Consider the following 14,413-nt stretch of genomic DNA (forward strand, 5'->3'; position numbering starts at 1 on the left):
ACGAGCTATTGAATGGGAGAAGATACTTGCAAATAATATATCCTATAAAGGGTTAGTATTCAAAATATATATAAAGAATTTTTACAATTAAATACCCCAAAACCAAACTATCGAATTAAAAAGAGACAGTTCTCCAAAGACATCCAAATGGCCAGTACACACATGAAAAGATGCTCAACATCACTCATCATCAAGGAAATGCAAATCAAAACTACAATGAGATATCACGTCACACCTGTCAGAATAGCTAAAATCAAAATCATAAAAAACAAGTTTTGGCAAGGATGTGGAGAGAAAGAAACCCTCATGCACTGTTGGTAGGAATGCAAACTGGTGCAACCACTCTGGAAAACAGTATGGAGGTTCCCAAAAAAATTAAAAATAGAACTACCCTATGATCCAGTAATGCACTACTGGGTATTTACTCAAAAAATACAAAGATAATAATTCAAAAAGATATATGCACCCTTATGCTTATAGCAGCATTATTTACAATAGACAAATTATGGAAACAGCCCAAGTGACCACTGATAGATGAACAGATAAAAAAGATGTGGTATATATACACACAAGAGTATTATTCAGCTATAATAAAGAATGAAATCTCGCCATTTGCCAACAACATGCATGGAGCTAGAGAGCATAATACTAAGTGAAATAAGCCGGTCAGAGAAAGGCAAATACCATATGATTTCACTCATATGTGGACTTTAACAATCAAAATAAATGAACAAAGGAACGCTAAAGAGACAGACCAAAAAAACATACTCTTAAACTGTACAGAACAAACTGATGGTTAGCAGAGGGGAGGTGGGGGTAGGGGTAGGGGTGAAATAAGTGAAGGGGAATGAGTACACCTATCTTGATTAGCACTAATGTATGGAATTGTTGAATCACTATATTGTACACCCAAGCCATTATAACACTGTATGTTAACTATACTGAAATTAAAAAATAAATTAAGGGGCACCTGCATGGTTCAGTTGGTTAAGGGTCCAACTTCAGCTCAGGTCATGATCTCTTATTCATGAGTTTGAGCTCCACGTTGGGCTCTGTGCTAACAGCTCAGAGCCTGGAGCCTGCTTCAGATTCTGTGTCTCCTTCTTTCTCTGCCCCTCCACCCCTCCCCCCAAAAATAAACATTAAAAAAAATTTTTTTTAAATAAAAAATAAAAAATTAATTAATTAAATTGATTTCAAAAGAAAAGTAGGCAAAAGATTTAAATAGCTACCTCTCCAAAGAAACATACAAATGACCACTGAAAAAGGGCATGAGAAAACATTTGCAGGTGATAGAAATATTCACTATTTTGAGTGTGATGATAGTTTCATGGATGTGTGCTACAACACATCAAATTATAAACTTTAAACATGAAAATTTTATTGTACTTCAATTGTATCTTAATAAGGTTACAACAGATAAAAGTGAGGAGATTTTTAAATGTTCAAAATGGTAATTGGTATTATTTATTCTCTTTTTCCAAAATGTTTTCATGTTATGGTAGTACTCACTCTATGGAAAATGATGTATCATGTACATAGAAAAACTATGATAAATATATAAACTACTCCTTGAGAGGGGATTATTTTATTACATAACAGCCAAACCTTATTGTTTATTCCAAGAGAGATCAGTAAATACACACAACTACAAAAATAAATATCACAAGTGTTTAGCTTTGAGTGTAATTATAAGTGCTATTAAGGAATTTATAAGACTATAAACCAAAAAAATAGCTCTAAATACTGAAATTTCAAGCAGTCATAGACTTTATTAATACATTGGAAATAATCAGATTTCTAATCTTACCACTCCAGGCATTTGAGCAATGTTTACACACATGAAGAGGGCAAAAAGAAACAACCTGATCTTCAGCAAGCATCTAATAACTGCTCTAGATATAGAGGGCTTGGGAGTAGGTATCAACATGTGGTATTTCACAAAGATTATAAAAGCTCTAAGATCAGTGACCTTTATTAAATCAGCAGACCTGTAGTTTCCTACCATTTTTCTTTCATTTACTTAATACAAATTTATTAACTGCCTCAAACATATCAGATTTGTATTTGACAGAAATGATGCAAAAGGTAGTAGAGCATATGACTAAAACAACTGATACTAGAGCTGGAATGCTTCTGTTTACATTTTACCTCTACCATCTTTTCTATGTATTTCCAAGGGCAAGTTACTTAACCTCCAGTTCTGCAGTAAAATGTCAATAGCAGGCTTAGGATGTTCAAACTGTGTATAAAGAAAGGGCTGGCCCTTGACTAGCTTCTGGAAAGTAACCAATAAGGCCTTGGAATATCATGCGTGATAAAAGTGTTTCTGCACACACAAAGCCATGGCCATGTTATACAGTTTATACTAACCATGTAAGATTTATGATGAGTGTATGCTTTTATCTACCTGAGTCCTGCAGCAAGCTCTATCAGTTTGATCTCTGTGGGGGCTGGAAACTGAGTACTTGTCAATGATGGGGGCACTCCCTGCCTAGGTGACTGACACCCCCAGTCGTGCATGCACACACGTGCACGTGCGCAAACACACACACACACACACACACACACACACACACACACACACACCCTGGACTCCAAAGTCACAGGGGAGCTTTCCTGGTTGGTAAGACTTTGCACTTGATGTCACACACTGGTATTGGGAGATTAAGCACTTTCCATATGACTGTACTGAAATAAAAGTGAAAGCTAGTGCCTTGTCTCTCCTGTACTTCCACCCTACATGCTTCTTCCCTTCACTGATTTTAATCTGTATCCTTCCACTGCAATAAAATAAAACCGCGGATATAACAGCTTTTCTGAGTTCTGAGAGTTCTTCCAGCAAATCATCAAACCTGAGGGTTCTGAAGGATCCTCAACACAGTAACATTGTTTCCACATCTAAAAAATGTATTTAATATTAGCACTTACTTAAAGAATAGGTGTGGGGATCAAAAGAATTAAGGTATGTTAGGTGCTTACAATAATGCCCAGCATATAATGTTTGCTGTTTTTCATGCCGTTATAAAAATAAGTGGACCTAATAATTGAATGGCTCGGTCTAGTGACAGAGGACATTAAATAATTAAATTGCAAGTGCTAAAAAATATGCATGATACAGCAGAGGAACAAAGAACATCATCGTTTCCTTCTTCCTATCCCCAACACTACAGTCTTCATTTCTCATTTCCTAAGTGAACTGTTGAGTGTATCCTCATGAGAGTGTCTGTAATCCTTGCAGGCTTCCCTGACATAGTATCTAGCAGCACCACCACCACTAATGCCTGGTCCAATATTCCTTTAACCTAACTCCACACTCTTAGAATCCATTCCCACACATACTCCCCTCATTTCTGTAGATACAAATGAACAAAAACTATCAAGTTATTTTTGGGGTATATCATACTTCCTCCTGGTTTAAATCGTATGCCTTACCCTCTGGGGCCTGTGTGGACTCAAGTCTGATCATAGGTCTAGAAGCAATGAAATGTGGTCAGAATAAGAAGAGGAACAGCAGTCTGTTGCAGGCAACTACTTCAGGGGATATTACAGGGTCTTTAGGGCAGCGGGGACAGACATTCTGGGAAGGAGGAGAAGGGCTGCAAAGAAGGTTTAACGGAATTTAGAGATCCAAGGTTCCTACTTCATCAGAATCTGCCCAAAGGTACCCATATAGGGACCCACTCCTTCTTTCAAGTTTGCAAATTCAAATGGCACCGTAATTCAATCACCCACATGATCTATCTTAAAGAAACCCTAGGATTGTAACTCTAGGACATAAAGCGTTCTTTTAGGGTAGCAACAGACACAAATCTGGGTAACTGGACGTACAGTACGGCCCTACTGAAAACTTAAAATGTGAGAGTGGCCTTGAAACCAGGCATAGGGCTCTGGGAGGAGTGTTAGAGAAAATCTAAAATACCCTAAAGAACCTGTTTATAGAAGCCCCATGATTTTTCCTAAATCTATAAGCGAGGGTTTGCAAGAAAGCAAAGTAAATGTTAACTGGAAATTTGAGGAAAGAGGTTCCTTGCTAAATAGTAGCAGAAACTTCAGCAACACTGCCCATGGAGTTATACAGACAGAAGAAAATATGACTAACAAAGTGTCTGATCTAGCTAAGGAGAAATCCAGAGTGTTGAATGCGCCACCTCGTTCATTTTGCTGCTTCTAGTAAAACTTGCGAAGTGAGAGAGACAATAAGGAAAGGGCTGTTAAAGAGAAAGGAGACAAGACTCCCCCTACAAAAGATACTGTCAAGAGATGAAAAGCCAAGCCACAAACTGAGAGAAAATATTTGCAAAAGACATTTCTGATAAAGGTATCTCATCTAAAATAGACAAAAAACTCTTAAAATTTAACAAGAAAACTGGGCCAAAGCCCTGAACAGATGCTTTACCAAAGATATACAGATGGCATGTAAACTTAGAAAAAGATGCTACACATCATAGGTCATTACAGAATTGCAAATTAAAACAACAACGAGATACTACTACATACCTATTAGAATGAACAAAATCCTAAATGCTAACAACACCACGTGCTGGCAAGGGTAGAGAGCAACAGGAACTCTCATTCTTTGTTGCTGAGAATGCAAAATGGTACGGCCATGTTGGAAGCTAATTTGGCAGATTCTTACAAAATTAAACATACTCTCGCCATATAATCCAGGAATCACACTCCTTGGTATTTACCCAAATGAACTGTAAAACTTCTGTCCACACAAAAGCCTGCATACAGATGGTTTATAGCAGCTTTATTCATTACTACCAAACTTAGAAACAACCAAAATGTCCCTCAGTAGGTGAATGAATAAATCAACTGTGGTACATCTATACAATGAAATACTATTAAGCACTAAAGAGAGAGAGAGAGAGAGAGAGAGAGAGAAAGAAAGAGAGCTACCAAACCATGAAAAATTAGCAAGGAACTTTAAATGCATATTACTAAGTAGAAGAAGCCAATTTGAAAAGGCTACATACTACATGATTCCAACTATAAGACATTTTGGAAAAGGCAAAACTACAGAGACAGTCAAAAGTTTAGTGGTGGGCAGGGGGTAGGAGGAAGAGGGGATAAATAGGCAGTGAAACTATTTTATTGTTTTTATTTATTTTTGAGAGAGAGAGCGTGAGTGGGCAAGGGGTAGACAGAGGAGACACAGAATTCAAAGCAGGCTCTAGGCTCTGAGCTGTCAGCACAGAACCCGATGTGGGCCTTGAACTCACGAACCCCTGAGATCATGACCTGAGCCAAAGATGGACACTCAACCAAATGAGCCATGCAGGCACCCCAATGTGATACTATTTTAGTGCAGTGAAATTATTCTGCACAATACTATGACAGTGCACACATGTCCTTACACATTTGCCTGAACCCACAGAATGCAAAACACCAGGACTGAACCCTAATTTAAGCTATGGATTTTGGATGATAATGATATGTCAACATAGGTTAATCAGTTGCAACAAATACACCCCTCTGATGGGAGATGTTGACATTGGGGAAACTGTGCAAGGGCAGAGGCAGGAGGTATATGCGCCATCTCTTAACTCTCTGCTGAATTTTGCTGTGAACCGAGAACTGTTCTAAAAAATAAAATCTGTTAAAATAAAATTAGGCAAATGTTACTAAAATTAATAAATGTTTCTGAGTAAAGAAAAAATCCAGGATATTTCCAGGAAAATATGGTTCAGGAATGAGGCTGAGGGTATATCTGAAAAAATTTTCATTAAAACCTCAAAAACATTAAAGGTGTTGCCTCAGACTACTAGTCAGTCAGCCATAAGACCCTCTAAAGACATTAGAATGTGCTTTATTGATCCTCTCAAACAATAAAGCTCTACAAAGATTAAGGGCATTATCCCTCAGCCTTGTTTCCAGAAACCCAAAGTCTAAAAAGATTTATCTCAAAAAAAGTGTGTTGTGACTTTTGCACAAAAGAATGTATACCAATAGAATTCACGTAACATTGACAAGATTTATAAAATACTTACATATTTTTTGCTTAATATATAAAAGATGTAATAGATCTTAAATGAAGAGAGACTTTTGGACCCCAAAACTCTACTGGCAGGAAGCAAGCTAAGAAAACTACTCACTTTGGAAACATCTGGTATCTTTCACGAAGAAAGAAAGGTAAAACTAAAAGTATAGAAGGCAAGGCTGAAAATTTCAAAGAATTATTCCCAAGCTGGAGACTTCATCAAGAAACTTCCGATATTTGCCCATCTGGATCTCAGAATTGCTATGAACCAGTGACACCTTTGCATCTTCCCCTTTTCACATTTTAGAACCAGACTGTCTCTAGCAGTTATCCTATGCCTGTCCCCACTGTACACTGGGTATTGCAGGCAGGGGAGGCAGACTGAGCAAAGCGTACTCAAAGAGCTGTGCTTAAGGAAATCGAAGGAATCCCATCTAAGCCTGGACATGATTGAGATGATGAAATTCTGCACTTTGAGATGATAAAGTACCAGAAAGGGACATGGGAGGCCTTGGGAAGCTGTGGGTGTACTCTGCATGTGGGAAGGACATGAACCACTGGGGCGTGGAGGGCAGACCATGGTAGCCCATTTCCTCCCTACTGTTATTCACATCTTCGTGTGGTCTCCTCCCACAAAGTATCAGAGTTGACCAGTAAGACCAATACTCAACAGGAGAAGATTATAGCGTTGTAGCTTCCACCTTGGGTGCTCTCTCACTCTGTCAGATCCCTCACTCTAGAGAAGTCATGCTGTGAGCAGCCCTATGGAGAGGCTCAAGTGGTACAGAAGTGAAGCTTCCTGCCAACAGCCACATGAGTGAGCTTGGAAGCAGATCTTCCAGACCCAGTCAAACTACAGATGACTGCAAGCCAGCTGGCACTGTAACTACAAACTCATGAAAGATCCTAAATCGGAACCACCCCTAAGCTGACCCTAAATTTTGGACTGTAAGAGACTGTGTGAGATAATAAACAGTTTTCATTTTAAGCTGTGAAATTTGGGGATGATTTGTGACATAGCACTAGACAATGTATAGTTAAATCCCAAGTGAACACCACTAAAGCTCCCAGATTCATTCATTCTCATCATCGATGAATTGCCTACTGTTTTTCCAATTCAGTAATAATTTATTTTCTATGTAAGGAAGGAGCTTCCTTCAGATTTACCAAAACAAGAATGCTTTCTTTTACTGTCTCTGTATTTTAAAAAAAAAAAAATAGTGGAAAATTAGCTTACATAACAATATTTTCAAAATTAATGGTTGATCTGGCTGAAAGTCTTTCTTCATTGAGAAAGAGAGAAACCTTACATTTTTAATCAGAACAGTTAAAAACACAAACATATGCTTATTTGGATAAAACTAATTATACATGTTTCTTACTGAAGAAAATATTCAGAATAAATAAGCTTGTTTTCAATAGTTTGTTTTCAATGGTAAAATTGAAATGCCTAGTTTCTTAAAATTTGCAGTATTCCTAAAGCAGATAAAATTTCCACCATTATATCACTCACACTGTTCCAAAATTATAAAACACTACCTATAAACAATAATACTCTAATTGCAATTACCTGTCAAATACATTAGCACAAACCGATTTATCATGTTAGTAACCTAGAAAAAAGTAGGCAAGATTCTAAAAGAACAATGATGAATAAAAAATGCTTTGATGCTGGCAGAAAAAGGTCCAAATTGGTCTCCAGTAAATCCAATTTTTGTTGGATCCTAGAACCAAACCAAGAGCCATCCTGTTTAAGTTCAGGACATAATACAACCTACAGGAAAGACCCGACCACTGCCTTAACAGCAGCTTAAGGGAGATCACTGTAGTAAAATGGGATTAAAAAATCTAATTTACAGGATAAGCTATCAGTTTGCAAGGGAGTCTACAACCCAATCACCGTAGACATGAGGAAAATAAAAATGAAAGGGTGCAATATAGCCACCGAAAGGCAAAGACAATTACCCATGTTAAAGTCTATATAACGCAAGAATGAAAAATTCAAAAGTCTACAGGCACCAAAAAGTCAACAGTCAATACAGGCGGTGAGGCCCTAAAAGTCATAAGCTTACAATGTATGAATGTGAAGACTGCAACAAACTGGAAAACACATAGCTCATTTCAAGGGAGTTGCAATTTGCCCCACTGTTGCTATAAGAATGAAGACCCAGTGTGACTGGAACTTTCTATTTTTCAGGAGAAACCCAAAACCTGGATTTTTACTTAAATTAGCTGAAAACTAATTTTATAGCATTAGAAATTGTACAGGTTCATTTAGCCTGGGGATCTCCATTTTCCAAACTCTATCCGATGCAGTATTATGGAGGGTACCGTTATCTAGTATTCTCCCATATAGCTCAACAATATCCAGGGCAAAAACAGAAATATCAGTAATAAAATCACCCCAGTGATTGCTTAGAAGAATAATAATAATTTCCCAGAAAGCGAAATCAGGCCAAAAGTAATTTCTAAAACCAAGCCTAAAATAAATATTCCAACTATATTAGAGGATGTTAAACCAAATTAATTAATTTCCAAACTACTTGAGTTAGTACTAGAATCATTTCCATAATATACATAAAAATGATACCATGAAGCATGGGTAGTTCACATCAAGAGGGTATGTCACTATCTCACCATCAACCAAATTTTAAAACTTTTTTCAGGGGTGCCTGGATGGCTCAGTCAGTTAAGCCTCTGACTCTTTTTTTTTTTTTTTTTTAATAATGTTTGTTTATTTTTGAGTGAGACAGAGCACAAGTGAGGGAGGGGCAGAGAGTGAGAAAGAAGGAGATGGAATCCAAAGCATTTTTTTTTTTTCATTTTCTTAATGTTTATTTTTGAGAGCAAGAAAGAGTTAAGCATCTGACTCTTGGTTTTGGCTCAGATCATGATCCCATGTTTCAGGAGTTTGAGTCCCGCACTGGGCTCTGCACTGAGAGCTGAGGAGCCTGCTTGGGATTCTGCCTCCCTCTCTCTCTGCCCCTCCATTGCTCACTCTCTCTCAAAATAGATAAATAAATGAACATTTGTTTTCAATTAATTTACCTTGAGTTATAATCTTGGTTACAATTCTAGCCTGCTCAATATTGTAAACAAGGCACACAAACCAAGCTATGCTTACAGATGAAAAGGGTATCAATCACACTCCTTCCGTACCTTAGATATTAACTCTGAATAGTTTTTTTTTTTTTAAAGAGAGGTAGTATGTTTAGCCACATATTGTATCATTCTTGCTGCTTCCTTATACCAAAACACATATAAGGGCAATGTGATGAGCAGGGGATAAGAATATCAGCTACATCCCACAACAACAGTTAATAGTTAAATTGTTGGGTATTAGTTGTGATCATTTCTGTAATGAGCTCTTAAAGGAACTCACAAGGGCTCAAATACACAATCTTAGTCTTACTAGCATCTCTCCAACCTTTGAACAAATCAACCCTAGGTATGTTATCAATCTAGACTATGTGTAAAATAAATATCCTATCTGCTATACAGAAATGGAAACAGACACGCCTGGGTGGCTCAGTGTGTGTCCAACTTCAGGTCAGGTCATGTCTCATGGTTCGTGGGTTCAAGCCCTGCATCAGGCTCTGTGCTGACAGCTCAGAGACTGGAGCCTGCTTTGGATTCTGTGTCTCCCTCTCTCTCTGCCCCTCCCCCTCTCATGGTCTGTCTCTCTGTTTCAAAAATAAATATATTTTTTTTAATTTTAAAAAAGAAATGGGAACATACAATAAATACTTTGCTTCAATTTAGTGATATTTTTCTCTACAACAAAAATTGTTTACATCATCTATACTGCAAAAATGAACTATTACCCTGAAACGGAGACACCAACACAGTATCACAGAAAGCAGCACAGTACTGCTGTCTCTAACTTGTCTTTAACTCAGCTGTGAAACCTTGAGCAAGTCAGTCATCTGCCATCTCATCTGTACCAAATTAATCAATTTTAATTTGGCAAAGAGTGATGAGCAAAATAGTGGTACAATTTTTCATTCACTACTTTAAATTAAAGCAAAGTAATTGGCTTAAATGAGCTTTATAACTGAAATAGCTTAAGGTAGTACCTCAAGAGTATTTTCTAGACAATGACAGTGTACAATACAATCAACAGTTTAAAAGAAAAAGTGTTACCTTGAACTAATGGGCCATTAGCTATTATGGACCAAAAAATTCTTTCTTAAATAATCTAAAAAAAACCTTTTTTACCAATGCTGAACACTGTTAATTTACACAATTATTCACTAAATGACTCAATTAAACCTCATTACTCTACGGATGGAAATAATGTGATACATGGTCTAGAAAACTTCGTTTATTCCTGTAGGACTATATACACTGCACACCTTTCAAACATGACTACTGAACCAGATGGACTGATACACACATTACCAGATACACAGTAGGTCTTACTCAACTACTGAAGGCCAAGTGGCTGACTTCAGCACCAATCACACGCTGAGATGTACCTGGCGATTTGCTCTCTCACCCTATCCTCAATCCCATTCCAATCTGTAGAGCTATATACTGTCTGTCACCTTGCTGGATCTTATCTCCTCTGCTGCCAGTTTTACTGCTTATTGTCTATCACTGTTACTGATGTCCTCTGCCACTCTCCACCAACTCACATCCCACTGCTATATTGCTATTCAATACTCCTTTTCTCTGTTGCACTATCTTTATCTCTTCTGTTTCCAGGCCTTCTCAGTTTCCAGAAAAAAGAGATCTACTTCACAGGCACAGTCAGTCAATCAATATATTCCCTTCCTTCTGATTAAAAAGAAAACAAAAACAAAAACGAAAAAAAACATCAAAGCAGGTCAGGATGATCCTTGGCATTTCTGAACTGTTTTCATCGAAATCTAATATTCAAAAAGTTCATTCACTGTTACAAATGATGCTTTATGGTCTCGTTTATTTCTAAGTTTGGAGTTACGGCAGATACTTGGTCTATAGATAATAGAAGCTTTTACCATTATAGTATTTTAGGGTTAAAAAAATCAACAGCAGACATGAAGGCTGCCTTCTTAACCCTTAAAAGATTCACCAAAAAACAAAAACAAACAAAAACTCCAAAAATTTCTAGTAAAATAAGATCTTAAAATAAGTGAATAGTACTCCAAAGAAGATATACATAGGGCCCTAAGGCATATAAAAAGATGTTTAACTTCTTTAGGGAATCATTAGGGAAATGCAAATCAAAAACACAGAAGATACTACTTCACACCCATTAGGATGACTATTATCAAAAACAGAGAGAGAGAGAGAGAGAGAGAGAGAGAGAGAGAGAATATGTTTGGCAAGGATGTGGAAAAGTATTGGTATGGATATGGAGAAACTGGAACATCTCTGCAATGGCTGGTGGGAATGTAAAATACTGGAGGTACTATGGATAACAGGAAGGTAATTCCTAAAAAATCAAACATGGAACTGACATTTGATCCAGCAATTCCACTTCCGGGTATATATGCAAAACACATGAAAGCAGAGAGTCAAACAGATATTTGCACATTCCTATTCAGAGCAACCTTATTCACAATAGACAAAAGGTGAAAGCAACACAAGCTTCCACAGTCAAATGGATAAAAAAAAAAATGTGGTATACACATACAGTGGAATATTAGTTGACCTTAATATTGTATGATTCCATTGATATGAGTTACCATAAATAGAGACGGGAAATTCAGAGACAGAAAGTAGACTGGTGATTGCAAGAGGCTGAAGGGAGGGGGAACAGAAAGTCAATGTTTAAAAGATACTGAATTTCAGTTGTGGAAGATGAAAAGTTCTGGAGATGGATGATAGTGATGATTGCATAACAGTACGAATGTGCTTAATACTACTAATATGTACAGTTAAAAAATGGTTAAAATGGTAAATTTTGTTATGTATATTTTACCACAGTAAAAAAAAAAAAAAAAAAGGAATGAAAAGTAAAGTTCACAACAGGGCAGAGAAGTACTTGCTACTTAGTTATCCATCACTACTGTGCAAATTTTATCCGACTCTGTAACAACACAGGTAATGTATCAACTAAATAAATGACTTTTAACTTTGTTAGTGCTGAAGGAGAGCATGGAAACCTCTCTAAACATCTAAAGATTTCAGATACTCCTCAAGGAGGTCTGGGAAAGTTGAAAAAAAAAAAGTCTGTCAATAAAGAAGGTTCTCTCGTGCACACACCAAACAACTGAATAAATACTCATTTTCGAGATATTTAAACTCTAATGCCTTCATGCCTACATCATTGCTATTCTAGGAGACAACAAACATACTTTGCCTCACCACCTTTATTATCCTAAGAAACCCATCCCCACATACGTGCAGAGTGCAGAGGTCACTCATTTCATTCTCATGTCTAATCGTTTCCTTATCAGAGAGGCTAATCTCGACCACACTAGGCAAAATAGCATCCTCTGTGATTCCCTCTCCTCATAAAGGGCTTTATTTTTTCTTGACAGCTTTTATCAATACTTGATATACATTTACTTGCTCATGTTTTTTCTCCATCTACGATAATGTAAATTCCAGATGCACAAGGACTTTTTTTGTTCACTATTGTACTCTCAGGACCTAGAACACCACCTGACACACTGAAGGTGGTCAATAAATATTCATTGCATGAATGAATAGATGGATGTTCACAGCGTAACTGATCATATCTCCTTCTTGGTCTTGGTACTATTCTACCACCTACCAGCCTTGCAACAGCCACCAGCCTCTGCCTCAAAGACATCCAGAGTACCCCTGCCTTTCCCAGGTTAAGTGGGAGGAACACCAGTTTAAAAATCAGAAGCCCGGTACCAACACTGACAGTAATACCTTCATGAGGCACTTCAGACAGTGCTTGCTTGCTCTGTGAGTCAGTTTTTAAACACCCTAAATAAATGAATACAGTATATCTGCCCTTGCAATATGGGATAAAGAATAAGGGTAAAGAATTTACCTCTAACACTGCTTTAAAACAAAAAGATACCAAGTATTGCATATAACAAACATCACATTGCACCTATTTTGATAACATTACGAGGCACTTGCTAGTCTGCAAACGACAGGATTTTCCCTCTGCAACTTTTCAAAGGAGGTGGAAAAAAAGAAATGCAAGAACACTAGCTGTTAATAAATATCGCTAAAATTTAACTAGTTACTTGGCCTAACAAATACACACTCTGGAAGATTAGAAGAATATGTTACATCTCTGGATGAGGGAGGGAGAAGACTGCTTCCATTATATATCTAACTTTATTTCAAAGTCAAAAGTTTAAAAATTCATTCCAGTCAAATGGCCCACCAGAGCTCAAGCATGTTACAAGTTGTGAGCGAATTTTATAACTGCATTTTAATCTTCTGTTTGCAGTGAATGACTTCTAGTAAAGCTTCGGCAGTTAATTATAATTTTGTAGGGAAAAAAAATGTTTAATCAGACAATACCATCCCTCCTAAGAAAGCGTACGAGGGCCCATTACTCTGTGGTCTCCAGAGCTTAACGAACCCCACATGTTCAGTTGTAACGAAAGTCATCCAGGGAACACACGTGTCCTGCCCCGCCTAATAAGTGGAAAGAACAGGTGGAACTGCTCTTCAGCGGGGTCCCGGGACAGGGGACACCTGCGCGCAGGGCACACGGAGTGCGCCGTGAGCAGTCTAGGGCCACAGGGCCAAAAATCCCCGCCCGAGACCGACCAGGCCAGCCCTTCCTCTAATTCCCGCCCGGGCCTGCCCCCGGAGCTCACATCCCCGCAAACGCAGGTCCTACCTGAGCTCTGCCCCCAGCTACAGGGCTGCGGGGGGAGGCGGGAGGAGGCGTGGCCTTCCAGCTCGCCAGTGGAACTCCCTCGTGCGGTTGTTATGACTTTCCCTCTCGGGATCCGCGCCCCGACCAAGTTCGAGCCGCACTTCCGGGGTCCGCAGAAGACTGAAACGTCATTGCGCATGCGACGGCGGCGGCGACAATCCGGAAATGGGCGGAGCCCAGTCGCTGGGTTGGTTCCTGTGGCGCTAGGTGGGCTGGGAGAGAGAGGCTTGTGGGAGGTAAGAGTTTCACTGTTCTTTTCCCGTTGGCCCGGCTCGCTTTTTCTTCACCTCTTCTTCTGAAGCGAGAGACCCCGCTTCCCAGGTATCCTCAGAGACGGGGCCACCTTGAAGTCTCGTTCTCCAAGAGAAAATTTAAAAATATGTGCGGGACTGTCCATGCAGCTAATTTCCCACTCTCCCACTCATGTTTTATTCAGCTTTACCCAGTCCATTCAATTCCAGAAAAGACAGGAGGTGGGAAAGTCTAGATTTGGGAAAGTAAATTTACTTCAAAGTTATGATTTATAAAGTAGGACATTAAAGTTAGGCACCCCGACCCTGCTCTTTTCCCTATCCCCTGAATACTAGTGGGATAGATTGGAAACAGTTGTGGAAACCTGTAGT

At 38.4% G+C, this 14,413-nt stretch overlaps 1 protein-coding gene across 1 annotated transcript in view; it reads right to left on the reverse strand.

Annotated features, from left to right (window-relative positions):
• Positions 1-13,835, reverse strand: part of FAM172A (family with sequence similarity 172 member A) — a 429,609-nt gene extending 415,774 nt beyond the window's left edge. The window contains exon 1 of the mRNA XM_047089022.1: positions 13,752-13,835. The gene's annotated coding sequence lies outside the window, so the exon portion shown is untranslated. The remainder of the gene's footprint in view (positions 1-13,751) is intronic.
• Between the last annotated feature and the right edge of the window lie 578 nt (positions 13,836-14,413).

The sequence above is a fragment of the Lynx rufus genome, unplaced genomic scaffold (genome assembly GCF_022079265.1).
Source record: "Lynx rufus isolate CCGP_SWC_20201006 ecotype Redwood Valley unplaced genomic scaffold, mLynRuf1.p SCAF_1, whole genome shotgun sequence".
Classification (NCBI taxonomy): Eukaryota; Metazoa; Chordata; class Mammalia; order Carnivora; family Felidae; genus Lynx; species Lynx rufus.